This window comes from Prinia subflava, chromosome 23 (assembly GCF_021018805.1).
Source record: "Prinia subflava isolate CZ2003 ecotype Zambia chromosome 23, Cam_Psub_1.2, whole genome shotgun sequence".
Lineage (NCBI taxonomy): Eukaryota > Metazoa > Chordata > Aves > Passeriformes > Cisticolidae > Prinia > Prinia subflava.
This window is the reverse complement of record NC_086269.1, coordinates 4,520,862-4,544,135: the sequence shown is the minus strand read 5'-3', so window position 1 is coordinate 4,544,135 and position 23,274 is coordinate 4,520,862. Positions and strand designations below refer to the sequence as shown.

General features: G+C 46.9%; 1 protein-coding gene across 2 annotated transcripts in view; it reads left to right on the top strand.

Moving 5' to 3' along the window:
- The first annotated feature begins 9,161 nt into the window (after positions 1–9,161).
- Positions 9,162–23,274, top strand: part of NGF (nerve growth factor) — a 29,117-nt gene continuing 15,004 nt past the window's right edge. The window contains exon 1 of one of the 2 annotated variants that reach the window (XM_063418404.1): positions 9,162–9,647. The gene's annotated coding sequence lies outside the window, so the exon portion shown is untranslated. The remainder of the gene's footprint in view (positions 9,648–23,274) is intronic. The other variant, XM_063418403.1, reaches the window with a different exon arrangement.

Genomic DNA, 23,274 nt, shown 5'->3' with positions numbered 1-23,274 from the left:
TAGAGCTTTGCTTTAAAAGCGATTATTTGCATTTCTTTTCAACCTTCCCCAAAGCCTCATGAAGATTTCTCAGTAGAGATAAGCAGATAGAGGACAGAGAGATGATGAAGGGCAAGTCCATCTTCTGAATCCCTGGTGTCAGGGCAGGGTCCCTCCAAGTGGGCACTTTTTTCCAGCTACTTTAAAATGTCCCAGCAGAATCATAAAATCATGGAATGGTTTGGGTTGGAAAGGACCTTAAAGCTCATCTTGTTCCACACCTTCCACTATCCCAGGCTGCTCCAAGCCCTGTCCAACCTGGCCTTGGACAGCTCCAGGGATGGGGCAAATTGTCAAATGCATCTCCCTCCAAGACTGATGTGAAGTTTATATTCCTAATTTCACAGCAGGACTCCCTCCTGCATCCCTTGTACCTGCCCAGGTAGTGCTGGAAGGATGGGAACTGAGTGCCTGGTCAGACCCACACCGAGTGAGAGAACATTTACAAATGCCAGGACAACTTCCATAAGTCAGATTCTGATCCTTGGAGAGAGAAAGGTGGTTTCACCAATGATGATCACCCTAAAAAAATGAGTTCCCTCCAAAAGAGACAGACCCAGCTTCTCTGAGCCAGGTGAGAGGTGCTTGGCAGGCTGGGCTGGTATCCAGCCTGGGACAGGACTCACATTCCTAAAGAAAAACTGCAGCTGGGTCTGACCTCACTCCTGTGAGGGCAGAAAAGCTTTTTCAGCAACTGCAGAGTTTAAACCACCAAAAAAACAAGGGGTCAGGCTCACAAAGCAACAGCACTGCTCTCTTCCACAAATAAAATCCAGTGCAGAAAAGAGATATTTCACACTGAACAGTGTGAGCCTGGTGTCCAGGCCTGGGCTCTCCCTCTCCATAGGGTTAAACACCTGGGTGCCCCCACAGCACATTTTCCTTCTTAATTAAAATAACATTTTGAAATTACAATTGGCCTGTGACAGGAACAGAGGACAGCACAGCAGCTGGAGTGATCAGCTGGTAGGGACTTGCAAACAGGCACCAAGGAGCTGGAACACTCCTGCAGCATGGAAAAGGATTTCTTCACATGGAGAAGGGATTCTCTGGGGTTTTTAATGAACATTTAGTGCAACAGATGGCTTGATGCTGTGCACACAAAAAATGTGGGGGGTTTTATGGGGTTTTTTGGCAGGTTTTTTGGTTATTTTTAATTTAATAAATAAATTTTATTTATTTTGGATGGCATCACTGCTTGCAAACGAATCAGGAAATATGTGAGGCTCAGAAATCACTTGCACAAACCTTGGGGCACCTCTCTGCATCCACTCGCTGAGCCCATGTGCAGCTCCAGGCTCTGGAAGGGCACAGGCACTGAGGAAAGGCTCAGAGAAGGGCGTGTAAAGAGATGAAAATGATGGAACAGCTGCCTGGTGAGGCTGTGGCTCCTGGGGCTGGGGAGGGAGGTGGGGCAGGACTCAGGGAAGGTTTTCAGAGTGGTCAAGGTGAGGGATGAGGTGGTGTCCTGGATTGAAAAATGTAACCAAAAATGTGTATTCTGTTTTCATCTGTTGAAGTCGGTTGGGAGATGTTGTTCCTTATCTCTTGTAACTCTAGGGGGGGAAAGAGGGCGGATGCCTTCTGTTAATGGGACACCTGATAACAGCAGATAAGGCAGGGCCTCCTTATCTCTTCCTCCACCCACCCTGCTCCAAGGGACATCCCCTGTGAATGGGCCATTGAAGGCTCTCCCATGACTGATAACATCACCTCATCCCATTGGGAGATGCTCCACCCAGTGGGAGGAGCCAAAGCCTTTCCAGCGGGATAAAACCAGCAACCCCAAACACCAAGGGAGCCGTTCCCACTGGATTCCCAGAGGACGACTGGACCCTTTCTTGAGGCTCATCTCTACTCCAACAGAGCCACAACTGTCACTGTGGGAGGACTCACTGTGGGCTGCTTCCAACACCCTGACCAACAGGGTGCCAGGTTTGCATTCTGACTCTGTCAGTGCTCCTTTGTACTATTGCATTTGTCTTATTTTATTTTTATCTTTCTTGTTGTTTGTTCTCTCTCTATTAAATTGTATTTCTGACTTGGAGTATCACTGGTTTGGCTTTCAAACCAGCACAGGTGGGGATGGGAGTGCTGCTGGAGACCCCTGGCACTGCTGAGAGCCAGGGGCACTCACTGAGAGCAGCTCAAACACGCACAGGGACTTTGCAGAGATGCTGGAGAACTTCTGGATGTTGCTGCCAGAAAAAGTTTGGGAGCAAGCAGTGCCTCAGGCAGACAAGTTCATGGACAACAGGTTCATCCAGATATAAATGGAATTAGGGTAGGGGTGTGCCTTCAACATCCCTCCTGCAATGACTGTGAATAAATCTTACCTCCAGCTGTCACTTCTGGGGACAAAGTGCATTTTTTATTCATTTAAATCTGCTGTAGTCACTAAATCCCTTTTTTTCTGTGCCTAAAGAAATATGAGTAGTAGTAACAAAAATAAATAACAGCAAATAAATAATAACAGTAACAAATAAAATAAAAATGAAAATTTTAATAATGATAATAGTAATCCAACCAAAACTACAAGCCAAACCAAGCCAGTCCATTTCCCAGAGAACACAGACCCACAGAGCTCACGCTTCCAGGCGTTGGTATGTAAAGAGTGAATAACAGTCCTGGTTTTAATTACTGCCCTGCAACAGTGCTAGGAGCAGAGAGCCATGTTTTACAGCAATTCCTAAATGTGCTCCTTCTTGGAAACACAGGGAAAGGCTGGCCAGGGAGAATCCTGCAGATGGGATTCTTTTTCAAAGTTGGAATTCAACCTAAGGAAATTAAATCTTGAATGACTGGGGGGCAATCTGGGGCTCTCCCCAAAGTGTGGCCTCTCTCAAGTTCGCTGATTTATGGTAAAGCACAGGTAGCTGGAAAACATTTACAGGGCAGAAATGTTTGAAGGAACTGGCTGATTTATGGTAAAGCCTGTCCTGGTAGCAGAGCCTGGACAAATTCTGGATGAACTTTAAAGCAGCCAGGTAATTCCTGTTATTGCACAGTAATTGCTAACTCTGCCAAAATTGCCTTTTTTTACCTCCATTCCACGGCTTGGTGGCATTTTGATAATTACAATTTCTGCCTCTTTTCCACAAAAGTTTTCTTAAAAACTTCCAACAAAACCAATGCCTGAGAAGGAAGCTTTAAACAGAGTGTTCATAGAAAAAGACCATGTTCAGACCAAAGAGCAGGAAAAGGTGTTTTATGAAAAGCCTAATTTTACCCTTAAAAAATTATATACCAGCAACTGAAGTGCCAAAGTGTTCGTCCCACCCCCTCCACAAGATTTAAGCAACAAAGCAACATTCCCTGAGAGCAGCGACTTCTCTCGTGTGGTCTGTCCTCCAGCAGGAGGTCAAGGGGCACCCTGGAATGTTTTGGGGCACTCTGAAAAAAGCAGATCCTTCTGTGGGAGAATCTTTGGCCCAGTGGCCACAGTTCCTGCAGTGTTGTGTGCATGAATTTGCTGTTCAGGGCCACGGGAGGATCCCTGGAGAACAGGCACAACCTGATCCCACGGCTGTGGCCCCAGCGCTGCCACACATGAGGATTCAGTCCTGAAAGGAGGAGGAATTTTGTGCTGTGATCATGTGGCATCTGCCCACTAACAGGGCAAAAAGGATCAGAGTTTAATGCTCATCTCCTGCAGATGGAAAATCCCCCCAGCAGCTGCCAACTGCCAGAGGTCATGAGCAAAGCAGGGTCCTACAGGCAGATGATGCCCACTGTGCCAGCCTGGGCTGTGCCCTGTGAGGCCAGGCTGGGACGGGCATAGCTCCTGCCACAGCGGGGTGGGAGAGCAGGGGGGAGCCAGGAGGGAAGCACCAGGCCCATTTCACCCATCTGAGCAGGGAATGGTGCCTTCAGTCTGAGCTTTCATGTTTTCCAGGTTCTGTGCTGCCCAGGGTGCAGCTCTGAGCTCACACTCAGGGTCACTCAGCTCTGCACACAGCAGGGACACAAAACAAATCCTTTGCTGCACACCACGGACAACTTTCAGGTCCAAAAACACAAACAAGGGTGGCTGGAGGGAGGAACAAGAAGGATGGGACCTCACAGCCTGGAGCTGGAATTGGACAATTAAACCCCAAAATTCAAATGGACCAAAACTCATAAAAATGTGAGACCTCATGACCAGTTGTCCATTTTGTGACCATTTTGTGTCCATTTTCTGTTTATTCTAAGTCCATCTTGGGTGTAGCCCTGGTCAGGCCCTGTCCTGCTCAAGGTGTACCCTAAAGGCCTTTTAATAAATCCCTGCTTTATTCTCCAGCTCTGTCCAGCCTCTGTTCCAGGTCAGCCTTCCCAAGGCATCAGGAGGAGTCACAGGAGTCACTCTAAGCCAGAGCTGATGCTCCTCTCTGCTTCCAAACCCTCTGCAGCAAGGAGAGGAAGGATTCTCAGGGAATCTGGGATTATGGTCCCACTCTCCAGCAACAGGAGGAACGTGCAGAGCTCCCCCAGAATGGTCCCATTTCATGCTGGCATTGGGGAGTGAGTCCTTGAGCTGCTGAGCTTCTCTGGCAGTGCTGGCACCCCCAAACAGGATCCCCCTGTCAGACTGTGGGGGTTTGAAAGATTAATGCTGGCACAGAGCTGGCAGCACAGAACAGGTAAAAATACCCAACCCCAGCATCGGGGAGGGATGTTTTTTGCTGGATCTTTAAATGCCTCTGTCAAAGAGATGAATGTGAAAGGTAGAGCAGAGCAGGTGTTCTCCTAAAAATCCATCAGAGCAGCTTCTGTCCAAGGAGAGAGACCTCGGAAAAAAAAATCCACCATCAGCAAGCTCCAACAAAAAATGTTTTCCAAAGAGAACTTCAACCCAAGTCTGGCTCAGCCAAGTGCAAAAAGCTCAATCCTGGGAAAAAAACTTTGCAGCTACTTAGCAGAATTTCTTAAAAGTATTCATCCTCTCACAGAAGAGCATGGAACAAACATCTGAGTGCTGATTCCCAAAATCCATACTTCCTCTAATATTTTAAACAGCATACATGGTCTCATTTGATACTCTCTGCCAACAAATAGCTGATAATTAATTATAAAATCATCAAATGGGTTGGAAAGAGCCTCAGATCCCATCCCATTCCACCCCTGCCATGGGCAGGGACACCTTCCACTATCCCAGGCTGCTCCAAGCCCTGTCCAGCCTGGCCTTGGATATTCCAGGGATCCAGGGGCAGCCACAGCTTCTCTGGGCACCCTGTGCCAGGGCCTCACCACTCTCAGAGAGAATTTCACCCTAACATCTAATCTAAACCTACTCTCTTTATTTCAGAGCCATTAATAAAAACGTATATTAAATAAAGCACATATTTCCTGCAAGCCTGTGTATTCCAGAAAAAAATGGTAATAGCTGTTATCTCCTCAAACAACTGTCATGACAAATCTGAAGCAGAATGTGAAGTTTTTCTCAGAGCTCTGTCTATCTGTCACTGCCACTACAATTATGTTCTGTCTGTAACAGCACTTGAGCCATCACCAGACATTTTGCTTTTAGTCAGCTCAGGCTTTTGAGAGGTTTTCATTTAGAGTCAAGGGGTTTCTTTCTCCTGTGCAGTGCAGAACGAAGCAAAAGAGAAAGAAAGGATTAGAGCAGAGCAGTCCAACACAGATTGTGTCCCTGCTGGGTTTGGGTGGCAGGCTGCTGGGATTGCATCGTGTCCCCATCGATTTTCCGACCCAGGCCGCCCTCCCTATGTGGTATCGACTCAGCTGTGAAGCCATGAGGCAGAGACAGCTAAGAAAATGTTTACAGGAGACTGAGTCCTACAGTAAATCAGTAATGAACTTGTTTGTCTGACCCATTTATTCATGACCCATAAGTGAGCTTCTGCTTTTTTCTGGAAATGTCTCCCCGCACACACAACCCCAGAGTGGTGCTGCACAAACCCCCAAAGGCAAATCAGACCCTCAGCTCCTCTATCAACTTTTTCATTTTCTGTCATGAGCACAAGGAGAGAATTTGTGTTGTGATCAGTCCTTCCAACCTCTTGATTAACTTCTACTCATAAAAGTTGAGTATCTCATAAGAGAGCCAGGCTGGGAGAGCTGGGGGTGCTCACCTGGAGAGGAGAAGGCTCCAAAGAGACCTCAGAGCCCCTTGCAGGGCCTAAAGGGGCTCCAGGAGAGCTGGAGAGGGACTGGGGACAAGGGAGGGAGGGACAGGACACAGGGAATGGTGTCCACTGCCAGAGGGCAGGGATGGATGGGATATTGGGCAGGAATTGTTCCCTGGCAGGGTGGGCAGGCCCTGGCACAGGGTGCCCAGAGCAGCTGTGGCTGCCCCTGGATCCCTGGAAGTGCCCAAGGCCAGGTTGGACGGGGCTTGGAGCACCCTGGGACAGTGGAAAGTCCCTGTCCATGGCAGGGCTGGGACTGGATGAACTTTAAGGTCCTTTCCAACCCAAACCACTCTGGGATCCTGTGATCTCTTTCCATTCACTTTAGCCCTGGGAACAGCTCTCAGACAAGTTTACACAAGTTAACAACGTTCTGCTTCCTGCAAATATACAAGTGTAGAAGCTGAATATTCTTTCAGGTAAAACAGACACTGTCTTCCACTCTGAGTGTTTAATTTAAGATACTTGTAACTCTTCCTCACACTCCCATCAAAGCACCCCCAGGACAGGCAGGGGGAGAGGGTTGCTTGTGATACATCTTTTCTCATGTAAAGACTTAGCATTACAAGGAAGTATTGAATGTAATGCACATTTAAATAAGTGTCTCTGAGGAAAATAAGACTTGTTAAGCTCATCCCATCCCTTTATACTTTTACAGGATCTCTGAAAACTGTTTGATGCTCTGTGGGTCCCTTTCTCAGTGACCTGACACCTCTCTGAAGTGCCAAGATTTTATGAACAGCAGCTGTACTCGCCCATGTTGCTTCCAAACCCACAAAGATTTCAGAAATTAATGAGGATTCATCAAAAGCAACTTTTTTTTCCTCGAAGGTTGTTTCTTCTAAACAAAAAGAGCCCAGACACTTCCTCCCAAATGCCTTCTCTGAGACTTTCAGCAGCACAAAGGACACCGATTCCAGGAGGAATCCATAGAATCGTGTGACATTTTGGGTTGGAAGGGACTTTAAAGCTCATCTTGCTCGATGGGCAGGGACACCTTCCACCATCCAAGGGTGCTCCAAGCTCAATCCAGCCTGGCCTTGGACACTTCCAGGGATCCAGGGCAGCCACAGCTTCTCACAGAAGCTCATCTAAGAGATCATGGGAGATTTTAAATTGTAATAGAAACAGGGAAATAACTGGATGCAACCCAGTGGAGAGTCAGAATTCACTCATCTAGTGCTCACAGGACTCTTTACCCAGCTGCCTCTCTGATTCCAGAGCACATCTTTTCCTCAGTCACCCTGACATTCCAGCCCTTCACCTTGCACCAGTGACCTGCCAAAACAGGAGAACCCTCAGCTCCTGGAGGGCTGAGCAAGGCTTTCCTCTGTAAATCTGTGCCTCCAACCACTGCTGAAGGAGAAGGATTCACCTCTGAGCACGGCAGTGCCCTGGGATCAGACATTCCTCTGCTGCCACACCTTCTCCAAAAGCTGAGTTCCTGTTTGTTTGGGTGACATGGGAACGTCAGGAAAAGCAGAAGAGCTCCTGCCTCTTCCCAAGGATCCCTTGTAACATCAGCCTGCTGGGCTGAGCTCAGGAGGGACCACAGTGTGCGACAGGAGGAGGATTTCTTCAAGACAGAAATTAGTGCTGGTGGCACAGATTAAGCACAAACATAATGGATTGTTGATTACTGTGTCCAAACGAGCTTTTGTGACACAGCTTTAAGAAAAAACAGGCAGCTCTTGCCAAGAAATACTCTTAGAGGTGCTCAACGCAAGTGTGCACTAACTTTTACGTAAAGAGAAGAAAAACCCAATCATTTTCTAGCTCTCATCTGATGCTGTTTGCTGCAGTCACAATGGGCTCTGAGGCTCTTTCTGGTTTTCCAGCACAAAATCCTAATTTGAGAACGTCCTAATGAAGTGAGACAAATGCTCAGCACAAGCCCAGCCTGGCAGTTCTGCCACGGCCAAATCCCCAGGTCAGGGTTTGCAGGAAACAACTGAAGAAACTCTCCCTGTGTAAATGAAGACACACTTTGGCCTGTCACTGCCATCACGTGCAGAAGCATTTTTCTCGGAGAAAAACAAAGCAATCTGCATAATCCTGGCAAATGGGAAAGGCAATTTCAGCACTCATGTCCAGCATTTTGTGCTGCAGTTTCCTAAAGGATATTCCAGGCGATTTTAAACACACATCACCTCCAAGAATCAGTCTAGCACTGGAGCCACTTTGGCTCCGTGGGGGAGGAATTCAAGGTTTTTCTGCTGGTGCTAAATAAAACATGAGGATATGGGTGCTCCAGGTTCAGGAAGCAGCACATTCCCGGGGCAAATAACTTGATTATCTCAAGGCTTCTCTGCCTCCTTGCTCTTTGCCTTTACGTGGTGCCTTCCACACATCTTTCCCTAAGGATTTAAGGACCAGTCTCTCCAGCTGGCTGCCCTCTCCTGGATGGAATCAAAAAGTGTTTGATTACTTCCACTTAGATAAAATGCAGTGATCTGCTTTTAATTTTTTTTCCTTGGATCTGTATAATCACAAAGGTTCCACTGTGCCAGAACAAGAACTATGAAATTCTAAGGGGCTGCTTCATAATCCTCGACAGACCTGCCAACTTTTTTGAGAGTGGAGTTTTTAGCCAAATTGCCTTTTATATATCTACATTACAAAGTTTTAAATTTTTACATTTCTTTCCTATATTTACCATCGCCTAAATCCCACTGTTGTTCTCTTGTAAACCACTTAATCCCTCTCCTGAAAGACGCTGGGAAAACATTTCCATATCTCTTTGTTGCTGAAGGTAAGCCTGTTAAACACAGAATATCTCGGTTGGAAGGATTCTTATATAATCTTTTTCCTCTGCCTCGAGTCAGGGTCAAATATTTTTTTGCTACTCTCAACCAGTGCTTGGCTGACCCCGGTTCGAGCCAGCTGATAATGGGGACTGCAGAGTTTTTTGCAGGGTTCCACTCCTTCCCCAGTTAACCATTGGTGTTCCCTCAGGTTTGTTGATGAGCACAGGGCTCCGGGGGTGATTTTCTAAAGGACCCATCCATCGGGGAGCTGGGAGTTTCACTCCGCGAGCCCTCACCTTTAAATTGAGGGCGAGGATTAGGATGCGGAGCGGAAAGGCTGAGGACAAAACACCCCTCGCAGAGGGCTGCAGTCGCTGCCAGCGGCACCGCGGGGCCGGAGGCTTCCCCGGGCGCTCTGCGAGCGCGCTCACACGGCCAGCAGCGCTTTGAAACTTTCACTGCACATCTGCGCATCCCTGCCTGCGCTCGGCAGCGAGCCAAGCGCTGGATTCCTGCGAGCCCGTGCAGCTCCCACACGTCCACAGCGCTGGGACCCGCAGGGAGCCGGCTCGCCGTGAATCAGAGCGGAGCCCCGAGCGCTGGATGAGGCTGCGGCGGGGATGTGAATGGCTCTGCGGGCTGGGCGAGCACAGCGCGGACAGCGGGAGCGCCGAGCGGCCCCGACAGCCCGCGGGCAGCGCCGAGCGCCGGGACAGCAGCGCCCGGCCCTGAGGTGAGCGAGACCCGCCCGGCCCTGCGGAGCCGCTCCGGCAGCACGCACCGATGGATGGGACGGGATGGGATGGGAAGGGATGGGATCAGAAGGATGGGATGGGATCAGAAGGGATGGGATGACCCGCGCAGCACCGAGCGCTCGCCGCTTGCGAGCGGCGTTTGGCTCGGCGGGACCGAACATCGCATCTGCCCGGGCAGGTTTGGCCGCACGCACATCTGGAAGGTGTTCGTGGGGCAGCTGCGGAGAGGCTTAAGGCTTGAAAAACGTCTTTAGCGAGAGCAGCTTAATCTCAGGGAAACGCAAGTGTTCTCAGTCTTTTCATCCAGGTATATGGGAACTTAGTTTTATTTGCATTCTGCAGCAGTTGCACCTCTATGAAAATTCTTTGCTGGCTTTGTTGTGAATATTGAGGCTTTCTTATTTCCTTTCCCCCTCCCCGTGATAATTCTGCTCTGGATAAAAACTCCTTTCTTTCTGTACTAACATAAATAAATGGGAATTCTGCTAAATAAAAGCGTGGCTGAGCCAAGGCTGGATCCCTTTAGCTGCAGACAGGGCAGTGCTTCACCAGAGACCGTGTTATCCTCTGGGATGTCCACTTGGAAAAGCTCACGACCTCCCTGCTGCCTGTGTGCAGTGACGGGATGGAGCTGGCAGTGTTTATTGATTTATAGCTGGTGATAACACTGTTTGAGCTCACAGATAAAAACGGGGACCCCAGGCAGGGAGACAGAAGGAATCTGTGTGCCGAGAACAAAAAGTGTTTGTGCTTCGGTTCTTTCCTCACTTGAAATTCTCCTTTTAAAGCTCAAGAAGTTTTAGAGAAACACCAAAAGTGAGCGTGCTTGTCAGGCTGGTTTTCCAAGTTGTCACGACTTGGGAGTTGCATTCGATTCTGACTGTTGCATGAAGTCTGACTGTTAGACAGATAATTTATGGATGTTTTCGTGCATTACAGTATCACAATAAAGTTTTTGGGGCAATTTTTTAGCTAAGCTAAACTGAAATCTGACAATTTTCTGCAGTAAGACAGAGAGGGAGCTGACTTGTCTGCACATTCCTGTTTGTGGCACTTCTGAGCTGGTTCAGATATTGTGGAAAACAGGCTTTTAAATTCCCCCTGCCAACCGCCCTTTGAGGCAGTTTTGTCTGAAATTCAGAGGGTTACAGTGTTTTCTGCACTTCCCCAAGAGGTTACAAGGATGGAACGAAGATTCAAATATATTGGAGAGTTCTCAAGTACGATAAGAAGGGCTCGGCCTTTAAAAGTGTTAATAATATTAACAGATATGAATCATTTTCAACCAAATCTCAGTGAGGTCTGGAGAGGAGCCCCCTGACACATCTGTGCAGCCCCAGTGATTGCACAGCTGGATCAACCCCAGCCTCTCACCCTGCAGGGACCTGGCCCTCCCAACAAGGTGGTAAAAAAAAGTAACTGTGGCTCTATTTCCTCATCCTTTTAGCTGAGTGCCCCCTTTTCACCATGGAAATCTGAAATTATCTTTTTAGACATCTTTGTAAAAGTTCAGTGGAGAGTCACAATGAGCACGAGCATCATTTTAACCCACACGTTAAACAAACAATTACTTCATAGGATAACTGAGCCACCTATGAAATAACCACAAGATATTAATTTTAAAAATCAGTTTAGAAAAAATACCTAAAATACGTATTCAGATTAGCATTTTCAGGTGTAAAATATCTTTATTTAATGGGATGTCTAGAACAAGGGTCAAATGGAACACATTAAAAACTAGATAGTTTCAATCAATAGAATAAATCCCATAAATTCCCCTACTGCTCCATGGCTTTGGCCATATAAATGTCGCTTTAAGCACAGCTTCTGTTAATTGGCTTTCTGCTTCCTTACAAAATAATTTTAGGACTAGAAGAATATTGAATACATACCAATTAGCATTACTGACTTAAATTAACAGCACTTGGAAAAAATACTGGTAATTTTAAGAAATTAACAGAAACATTTTATTTTTTTGTCTGCATTTTACAAACAAACTGCTGATAAAGAAAAGATTAAGGGTTACTAAACCCGATGGTTTCATTCCAAAAGGTTCAGTGCTGTAACAGCAGCAGTCAGCGCTGGATTGGTGGGGTCAGAAATATTTGTCAATCCTGAATGTGAGGCCAATAAAAGCCGGGGAAACTCAACCCCCTCCAGCCCAGCTACAGCAACGGTGACCTCTGCCGGCAGCTGCTCGGGCAAGGGGTTTGTTAAACCCCAGAATTTATCAAATCTCATTCTGTTCCCAGAGAAAAGGGGTAACTCCTCTTCCCACCAAATTTATCTCGTGGAAGGAAAGAAAGGAAGAAAGTTGTGCCAGGGCAGAGGAGCTGGGGAAGGGTCTGGAGCATCAGGAGGGGCTGAGGGAGCTGGGAAGGGGCTCAGCCTGGAGAAAAGGAGGCTCAGGGGGAATTTCTGGCTCTGCACAGCTCCTGACAGGAGGGGACAGCTGGGGGGGTCGGGTTCTGCTCCCAGAGAAACAGGGACAGGACAAAAAGTGGCCCCAAGTTGTGCCAGGGGAGGGTCAGGTTGGATATTATGGAAAATTTCTCTCCTGAAAGGGTTGCCAGATATTGGGACAGGCTGCTGAGGGCAGTGCTGGAGTCACCACCCCAAAGTGTTCAGAAATGCACTGGGGGACGTGGTTCAGGGGTGAGCACGGTGGTGCTGTGTGAATTAAACCTTCCTGGGGGTGTTTTCCAGCCCTAAGGATCCCATGGAAGCAAAAGGCACAAGCACCAGCAGCTGCACTCCTGCCCTGGCCAGAAGGAAACTCTGCCTGTGCTGGGTCTGACCTGAGCAGGGTCACAGAGGCCAAAGCATTTTAAGAACATTTCCCCAACCAAAGCTCAGGGACAGACGTCCTGGGGGATGTGCTGTGGCTTTTTCTCTCCCCACAATGCCCTTTGTGCAGCCCCACAGAATTCATTAAATATTTGTGTGCATGTGAATGTGAATTTATACCAAAAATGACATGGTCAAGCAAAGCAAGATCATCTTTGCTGTTGCCAAGAGATCACAGTATCAGTCACTGAGAGTTATGAGCACTCTTGTCTGCCCAGTGCCACTAATACTTAAAACCATGGAATTTTGGGGGAAAGAAGATCTCAGACCCTCCATATAAACCCATCCCATCCCCAAATCCTGGGTACTGCTTGTAGTTCTGGTCACTGGTTACAAGGACAAAAAGCTTAATGTAAAACAAGGAAAGGTGCAGGATGATGAAAGCCTGGTACATTTTCCGTATTTAGAGAAACTACAGAGATTGTGATTTCTAAGTCTGGAAAAGAGATGGCTGTGCAGGGGTGTGAGGGAGATATTTATAGCCACAGTTGTGCTTAAGATGTTGAGAGGAAATGGCTGTTGTCAAAAACCGAGGAGCAGGAAATAAAGCTGGCAGGTGGCAATGTCGAGGCAGGAGGAGGATGAGGAGGTTCCTCTCTCTGGGCACAGGAGCTGTGGAATTCCTCCCCACGGGATGCTGCAGGTCACAGGGCTCACACAGCAAACAGGCACACCAGGAGCAGAGCTGCTGCCTGTGGTTCCACAAATCTGTGCTTCCACAGTCACAGAGTCAATCACAGAGTCACAGAGTCACAGAGTCACAGAATCACAGAGTCACAGAGTCACAGAGCCACAGAATCACAGAGTCACAGAGTCACAGAGTCACAGAATCACAGAGTCACAGAGTCACAGAATCACAGAATCACTGGGTTGGAAGAGACCTCCAAGATCATCGAGTCCAACCCAGCCCTAACTCCTTAACTAAACCCTGGCACCAGTGCCACATTCAGTGTTTGTTTAACACATCCAGGGATGGTGACTCTACCTCCCCGGGCAGGGCCATTCCAGTACTTTATCACTCTCTCTGTGAAACACTTCTTCCTAATATCCAACCTGTGTTTCACTTGGCTCAGCTTAAGGCTGTGTCCTCTCTTTCTGTCAGTGCTGCCTGGAGAAAGAGCCCAACCCCACCTGACACAGGCACCTTCCAGGGAGTTGTGAGAGTGATAAGGTCACCCCTGAGTCTCCTTTTCTCCAGGCTGAACATCCCCAGCTCCCTCAGCCCTTCCTCACAGGGTTTGTGTTCCCAGCCCCTCTCCAGCCTCGCTGCCTCCTCTGGACACACTCAAAGCTCCTCAATGAGCTCTGAGAGGGGTGAGCAGCCCCAGGATTTGATCCCCACGGGGCTGCTCTGTGTGCACCCCACTCCCCAGCCAGCCCCAGGGGCTGCAGGAGGCAGAATTCCTGATCTGCATGCAGATCTTACTGCTCTGGTTCCTTCTCCTTGGTGCTGCAGCTTTCAAATACTTGGCCTGTCCCACCCCAAGAAAGGTGACTGTGTAATATTTACTGTGGGTTGCTAGTTCACTGACAGAAATGACAATTCTGGCACAATGGAAAGGTAAAATAGCATCCCTCATTTTGGTTTTTGCTCAAGGATTAGGTGCAGGCCAGTGTTGATGGATGTCACCACTACAGAAAGACATCAAGGATGAGATTTACAGCTCTTCAGGCAAATCAGTGTCTGAGCAGATTATGAGGCAGTGGAAAGGGCCTGTGAATGCTGGGGAATCTTGTGAAATTCATTGAAATGGAGAAATACCATTTTATCTCATCTCAATGTGGCCTTTATATGGAGCTGGCATTTTATCTGAATTTTTTTAATTGAACTCAGGCCTTTTCTAACAGCTTCTACTAAAAATATTATACACAAATAAATCTCAAGTAAAGAGCAGCAGGGAAATGCCTCATTAATTACACTAACAACAACCTTTCACTCTGAGAACTGCATCACCCTGAGAATGCAGCAGAGAAGGCAATGCCAGCAGTGAAACCTGGGTGCCAAAAACCTGAGTGCATTGGCAGAGAGCTGAGGAGCCACCAAGGACATCCAGAGCAACCCAGAGCCAGAGCAGCTCCTGGGAGAGACATTTAGCTCACAGCAGGGCTGGACAGCAGCAGAAAAGGAGCAGATTCTGCTCAGAGTTTGGAGCCTGCACACAGCTGAGAGTTGCTCAGTGCAAGGAGGAATCAGGCCCTAAATACACACAAATATATTATCGAAATTCAAATGACTGCAGCAGGTAGTTTGGAATAAGCTTTGATGGCTTTTCTGCCACATTTCTGTCCATCCTTTGAGTTGCCCCAGGCCACTGCTGGCTGAGTGAAACACCTTGGACTTCTCCTTGTCTTGGAGGCAGCTGTTTATCACCTTTCTTCTTTGTTCCCCTGCATTTCCAGCAGTGCTTTGAGGTTTATGGCACAGTGGTGGACACCATCAGATGACCCAAATCAAGATGTGTCAGTCACACCCTGCCTGATGCTGGGATTGGTTTTATCACAAAATCACAGGATTGTTTGGGTGAGAAGGAACTCATCCCATCCCAACCCTGCCATGCCAGGGACACCTTCCACTGCCCCAGTTTGCTCCAAGCCCTGTCCAGCCTGGCCTTGGACACTTCCAGGGATCCAGGGGCAGCCTCAGCTGCTCTGGCACCCTGTGCCAGGGCCTGCCCACCCTCCCAGGGAAGGATTTGTCCCCAGTGTCCACCTAACCCTGCCCTCTCTCAGTTTAAAGCCATCCCCCTTGTCCTGTCTCATGGACACAACTTTCACATTTCACACTGGCATTTCCTGGAGGGAACTGAGAGGTGCTGACAATGCCCCAAGGTGAGGACCTGGCCTGGCCTGGGCTTCCCAACCAAACCCTGGCACAATCCCCTGCAGTGAGGCAGAAATCAAACCTGCAGTGCCCAGATCACTTGAGGCAGTTCAAGCCTTCTTTTATTCAGGGATTTTCTAAAACGGAACATCGACACAGATGATAAACTGTTCCAAAAAGTCTTTCCCTCATTTATCTTCCTGGCTCCAAAATCCAATTTCCTGTCCCCATGGGGTCCATAACAATGTGCTAATAAAAGATCAGATTCTGCTCCCATTGACTGGTTAGGAATCAAAATCCCCACTGATTTCAGGGGGAAAAGATTCAAGCACAAAGACAGACAAAAATCAACCAGAAGGTAAAACAAGTTCTTTGGTTTTGTTTTTGGGCTCTGGTTTACGTATTATGGACAAAAAAATGGAATCATTAAGGTTGGGAAAGACCTCCAAGGTCATCAAGTCCAACCTCTGACGAACACCACAGTGCCCACTAAACCATAATGACCATTTATGTTGTGTAAATATGAACCTCCTCCAAGAATAAAATCAAAGAAATGAATTAAATGAATGACTAATGGGTAAAATGAATCTGGTTCCTAACTCAGGGCTGGTCATTTCTTTTGAACTGCCACTTTTGTGGGAAATGTTGCTGCCTTCAAGAGGATACAGCAGAAATTGCCTTCGCTCATTTACTTGTTAACTTATAGGAAATTTGTAAAGATTACACTAATTCTGACAGTTCTGACCTACAGTGAGTAAATTGGCCTGGTGTAAATACAGCTGGGAAGCAGATTATGTGTTTGATAACTTTCTATTTGCCAAGTATGGCTTTGCCAGGTGAAAAACTACTATTTTGCTTTTTTTCCAGTTCTCGATCACTTTGTATTTCCCCTCTTGTATAGGCAGAAAGGTGATACAGATCTCACTAGTCTGGTTCACTGCTTTACTTTGACTATTTTATTTTGTTCCTGACACAACCAGATGTGATCCAGGCTCTTCTAGAAAAAAAAAAAAAAAAGGAGTTGTTCAGAAATTTTTGTGATGGGGATTTGCCAGGCACCTCATTGCTACGTAATACTTTGATTATGATACATTTAAGAGCTCTGGCTCGCAGAATATGTGTTTTTCTGTTTTGAAACATAGCTTTCATCCTTTTTCTTTGACGACTTTATGTGCTGGATGAGTCAGGTATGAGAAAAGACCTGTGCTTGTTCACAAAGATCTTGGCCCCGTGGTGGATGACACAGCCTGCATTTTCCAAATGCATCATTTCCTGCCCATTATTCCATGATCCTTTTGGGATACTCCATGTCCCAGCACCAGAGCAGCGAGGGGTTTGAGCTGGGTGCATTCCCACAGCCATACAATCTGTTTGTGTGGATTATTTAGACCATGACACGCTCATCTTGCTCTTAGAATCTTCTATTTGCCCTGTCAGAGATGATCCCCTCACCTGGTCATTCTCCTGTGCTGAGAGGACATCAAAGGGGTTCTGTCTCAAAAGGAGTAAGTGGATTATTCTTGTTTCTGCTCAGTGTAACTGGTTTTATCCATTTCCCTCAGCAAAACTGATCACAGTAACTGCACTTCTTACCTGGGAGGAGAAAGAACCTGAAGTGTGTCAAGAGAAATAAGTACAGAACAAGGCACTAAGGCGAGCTGTGGGTTTATTTTCCCTGTCAAAAAACTTTTCCATCCCTTCCCTCATTACTGGGGAGCAACCTGGGACAGTGGGAGGTGTCCCTGCCATGGCAGGGGTGGAATGGGATGAGCTTCAAGGCCCCTTCCCACCCAAACCATCCCGGAATTCCGTGTTTGGAGTTATCAGCGCTCTGAACATTCAACATCCACGTTCTCCCCCTGCCTGGGTCCCAGCCCTCCCTGCCCCAGCCCCTCTGCCAAACCTTCCTCTCATCATTTTCTCAGGCACAAGCTGAGAGTGCAAAGGGTCAGCGCTCAGCCTCACATTCCAGGACACTTTATCTGTGCCAGAAGTGTGAGTTTCTGGGTTTGGCAAAGCATCCAGAATCCAAAGCATCAGAGGGAGTTTGATCCGTGAGCTCTCCCTGGGTGCACGTTCCTGGTGCTGGGAAGGGCTGCACTAGAGACATTTCTGAGACAGAAAAGTGTGTGGCCCTTTCCTTCTCATTTCTTCCCTTCTCCGTGAAAGCAAAGAAATTAGGAAATTATTTAATGACCTGCAGAATTTCTCCCCTTTGTTCAGTATTTCAAATTTTTTAAAAAGAATTCAAGTCACTGAATTCAGTCTCCAGCACTTTGCTTGTGCCATCACTTGAAAGCAAAAGGAAATACTTTCTGTGAAAATAACACATCTCCAGTGCCACAGGAAAACTGATGTGAGGTTTAAAGTTCAGATTTAAAGTTCATCTCTCTCCCTTTGAATTTGCAAAAGCTCATTTCCAAGTGACATGTATTTAAACTCTGGCACTGTGCACAGAAATGAAGTACACACCTAATCAGCAAAACTCCCCTCTGGTTTTCATTTTAAGCAGGCAAAAAAATGATCTTGTAAGGCTTAGACCTTGATTATTGCTTTGAACCTAATACTAATGCAAAGAAACCCCAGAGAAAAGTTGAAAGATGCAAAATTCAGTCACAACAGGCTTCTTTAAAAAGATGGCTCAGTTAGAAATCTGCTAGACATATGTTATTTTAAAAAATAGAATAAAAAGCCAATTTCTTTTGTGTTAGACAATGTAAAATTGTCGTGTATTCATCATCTGATGAAAATTGTAGCAAAAACAGGCAAATACCAAAGAAAAATCTATTCCTATTGCCACAATTATGTCAATGATCTGTGGAGTCCCACTTTTCAACAGCATTTAATATTTTCATCCTACAAATCACATCTGGCTACAAATGTCATCTTCTCTCTCCACCCTCTCCATCCTCATCCATATTCTCTTCCTTCCAGTTCACAATAAAACTGCTTTTTTGTAACCACAGTCATTCTTCCTGACAACTGATTCACCACACAAAAGCATTAACAAATAACACTGTAATAAATACAAGGTGCATAGCAAATATCCAGACAAGGAAAATACATGGTTACACATGGGGTTAAGTGTTATAATGACAGCTAATTTCAAATGTATCAGGTTATTTGTACTAATTGATATTGGCACAGCCCCCATGGCAATTCAGATTTGGGATGGGAGTTTTGATTTTTGTGGAGGTACAGAAGGTGTGAAGCCTGTGGCACCTGTGTTCATGCCCTGCTGCAGAAAAGGGATGGATTTTAAACTGAAATACAAACCAGAATCACGATTGTATGGGGGAAAAGATCATGGAATTTATTACAGATTCGCTGAGGTTGGAAAAGACCTCCAAGATCATTCAGCCCAAACACTCCTTCTCAGGGGTGGACAGAAAGGTTGGGAGGTTTGGGTGGGATATTGGCAAGGAATTGTTCCCTATGAGGGTGGGCAGGCCCTGGCACAGGGTGCCCAGAGCAGCTGTGGCTGCCCCTGCATCCCTGGCAGAGTCCAGGGCCAGGTTGGACAGGGCTTGGAGCAGCCTGGGACAGTGGAAGGTGTCCCTGGCATGGCAGGGGTGGCACTGGATGAGTTTCCATTGTAGATTATCTGTGTCTAAAATTCTCCAAATAAATGTCTGGCTATTTTTAAGGAAATCAGAAAATTAGGACCTGTAGTGTCTTGAATACATTGGTGAAATAGAAGCAATTTAGTATTTCAAGTGCAAATTTCAAGAACTTTTTTGTGTTGGTTATATTTGAGGTGCCGGGGACCCCATCTTGCATTTTCAGAAAGAAAAATCTCTTGATGTAACTTAATTGGATTGTTCTAAAGTGACAGAGAGTAGGTTTAGATCAGATGTTAGGAAGCTGTTCCTCCCTGTGAGGGTGGGGAAGGAATGAAATAGAATTCCCAGAGCAGCTGTGGCTGTCCCTGGATCCCTGGCAGTGCCCAAGGCCAGGTTGGATGGGGCTGGGAGCAGCCTGGGACAGTGGGAGGTGTCAGGGTTGGAGCTGGATGAGTTTTAAGGTCCCTTCCAACCAAACCATTCCAGGATTCCTGGAATACTGATTTTTTTCCAATGCTGGGGCTCACCTGAGGTCCCCCCACCTGCTCTGCCCTCTCAGCCAGATGAGGAAATGCTCAGTCCAGATGTGTGTGTTGGAATTTCAGCCCTGGGATCGCTGCTGACCACAGAGGGCTGGCTCGTCCTGTGTGCTGTGCCTGCAGCAGGGCTGGGGCTCATTAGCCGTGACATCAAATCCAGTTGTTAATTGTGCTTATTTGATTGTGGAATTTCTGCTCTTACAATGGCATGGGATAGCTCCACATGACAAATATCAAATATTCATCAAAGCAGGCAGTCGATAAACTTGTGCAACCGTGTGCGTGCAGGGAAAAAGATGATTCATTTACAGATGTGCTGCTGATTTTTCATGGCTGCACACAACCTGGGGCACATCAGGAAAACCAGACACAAAAGTTGAAACACCACCGTTATTTTCCACTAGACAAACTCTTGCAAAAAGCCTGACATTTCAGCTCCTCTTTGAAACAATTTCTGCTGGATGTAAGAAACAAAACCCATAGAAATATCCTTTTGGGATTAATTCTCTAAACAGAATGACGAAGAAGCCTACTGGCTTTACTCTGAAATATTGCAATTTTTGCTGCTAGTACTAATAGCTGCAAGAAGTTGGTATTATTTATCTTTCTGAAACCTTCTAAAAAGTTGCTTTAACTCCTGGAGGCTGCAAATTTTCTGTCCCAGAGGCAAGGCAGCACTGCAGCATCATTGAGAAGGAAGAAATGTGAGGGCAAGAGTCTTGTTCCAGTCTGTTGATCTGTACATTACTAACCTGCTGTAAGCCTCAGAAATGGAAATAAAAGGGAGCTCTGGTGAAAATCTTCAAATTATTGCAAAGAACAAGTTTACAGGAAGCAATTAACTGCCTGACTGGGAATGCCCCTGCTTTTTATTTGATGTCAGACTCACGGGTGGTATTTTGAAACATTTGATTGAGCTCAGTCAATTAGCCTTGATTATGGTTTGGCTTTTCCCTCAGAATAAGCTGATCCATAGGGAATGCCACTCATACCAGCAGTGAGGCAGAGCAGGGTGACTCAGCTGATTAATCAGCTTTCTTTTCTCTTATTAAGAGACAAGACTTTGGCTTCCCCAGCTGCTGATCCCTATCGAGCTGTGGTGTAACTCCCACAGTCCTGGTCACCCCTGAGTCACACTGGGAGAGCAGCAAAGTCACCTGCACCCCTGATCTGTCAGAGAGCCACGGAATGACAGAACCCCAGGCTGCTCAGAGCTGGAAGGACCTTGAAGCTCATCTCATTCCACCCCTGCACTGGGCAGGACCCTCTGCACTGGACCAGGCTGCTCCAAGCCCTCCCACACCTCTGTGACTGAGGGACAAGCACAGGGACTGCTGCTCACCATAAAGTCCTTGGCATTTGCAGAAATATTCCCATTCCTGCTGCCTTCTGATCAAAATTTATCCCTGATTTGGAATCATCCATAATTCCCACGTTTATGGGTTCTGACAATTCCTTCCAGGCAAGCAGGTACTGAATCCTCAGCTGTATTTTGCTAAATAAATCCAATCACTTCCTCAGAACACAGCACAGGATCTGCAGATGAGCCGTTTTTTCCAATCCAAAGATTGGATTAATTTATTAACTAAGTTAATGGAAGTAAAAAAAAAATGGCTACTTGTAAAAATCTTAAGTAAACACAGAGCTTATTTCTCTTTCTTTAATAGGTAAATGGCACAAAACACAGCCAGGGTACAGGCACAGTGTGTAATCATGGTCATGAAATGCCTACAACGTAAATGGACTTAATGACAAAATTAAACAAATCTCAATTAAAAGCCCAATGATTCCAGACAGGCAAAACCCATCACTCTCCCAGCTTCCCACTAAGCAGATCTCCAAGCATGGAAAGGTTGCCAGCTATGGGGAACAGTTTAGAAAGTTAATGACAGTACAAATGGGATTCACTGGAGACTGTAATCCTGGCTCTGTAAGCATTGCCAGAGGCCTGACATGAAGGAACAAGTACTATTTCAAGCAGACTGCAAAGCCAAGGCAAAGATTAACATCTCTCAGAATCAGCTACAGATGAGACTCTTATTGATCCTTGAATGTCACAAGAATTTAGAAGGGCTCAAAAGAACTTTAAAGGGAATCATGGAGTATCTGTGGGTTTGGTTTGTAAATCTGAGGTACCTTTCCCACATCTCAGCTATTTTTTTCCCCAAGCAGCTGTGTGTGATGTAGCTCAGTGCTACAAGGCAGAAGAGCTGCTTCCTCCAACTTAGTCACTGTCAAGCTTAGTCTTGCAGGAAAAGCAGTGGCAGGGAGCAGTTCTGGTGCTGTTTCCAACCTCCAAGACACAGCTTTTGGTGTTTGGGACTGTGTCGCTGTGGATTTTGTTTCTGCCTCATCCCTATCTAGCCCTACTAACAAGATTAAGGCTTTGCTCACATTCTTCTAATTAAAACGCTGTAATTCTGAGAAGAGATTCCACGTCTCCTTTTAGCAGGGTAATCAGTACATCTGGGAGTTCAAGTTACTATTTTTTAACATCAAAGCCTGCACAAAGATAGCTCTCTTCCAGGCAGGCCATGACTTTTTATCCACACTGGTTTGAGTAACAGGCTCCACTTTGTGGTGGGATCGACCTCATCCCCTACGAGGAAAGGCTGGGAGAGCTGGGAATGCTCAGCCTGGAAAAGAAAAGGGTCCAGGAAGAGCTGAAAGCCCCTTCCAGGACCTAAAGGAGCTCTGAGAGAGACTTAGGACAGCCTGAAGTGCCAGGACAAGGGGAATGGCTTCCCACTGGCAGAGGGCAGATTTTGGGATTTTGGGAAGGAATTGTTCCCTGGGAGGGTGGGGAGGGGCTGGGATGGAATTCCCAGAGCAGCTGTGGCTGCCCCTGGATCCCTGGAAGTGTCCAAGGCCAGGTTGGATGGGGCTTGGAGCTCCCTGGGACAGTGGAAGGTGTCCCTGCCACCCAAAGGCTCCCAAGATCTTGTCCTGCCAGGAGCACATGAGGATTTTTCTGCAGCATTTTTTCCTTACTGAACTGGAAGGAGCATGATCTGAATGGAGCATGTCCAGGGAAGGGAATGAGCTGGGAAGGGGCTGGAGCACCAGGAGGGGCTGAGGGAGCTGGAAAGGGGCTCAGCCTGGAGAAAAGGAGGCTCAGGGGGAATTTCTGGCTCTGCACAACTCCTGACAGGAGGGGACAGCCCGGGGCGGGGGGGATCAGGCTCTGATCCCAGGAACAGGGACAGGAGGAGAGGGAACGGCCTCAGGCTGGGCCAGGGGAAGATTGGATATTAATGGAAATTTCTCCACTGAAGGCATTGCCCCAGGCTGCCCAGGGCACTGTTGGAGTGGAACACCTGGAAATGTCCAAAAACATGAAGATGTGGAGCTTGGAGACACAGTTTAGCGGGGGAGATGACAGTGCTTTATTAAAGAACTTAAAGGTTTTTCCTGTGAACTTCAAGCTGTGTTTCACTGACCAGGTGCAGCCTTGAAATTTTATTGACAAAGTTTTCAGTTCTGTAGCTTCTCCTTGCTGTATCACAGCTTTCAGAAGCCCCTCCTGCCCTCACCCCTTCCCTCTGTTTTCTCTTAGCTTTTGTTTAATCAGCTTCTGCAGGGTTGCTTTGGTGATTGTAGGCTGAGGAAACTCATTACAGCAGTTTCATCCTCCCAGTCCAAGAGTTCCCACATTCAACCCACAGATTGTTCTCACTGTGAAAATGGGAAAGAAAAAAAAAAGTTCATATCTAATATAACAAAAGGTAGCAAGGAAAAGAATATGCTGGTAAACACAGGAATAGCAATCTTCTAATCCTGGCCTAATTTTATAAGAATTTCCAAGTCCACATGCCAGGGAAGTCAGTGAACCCCT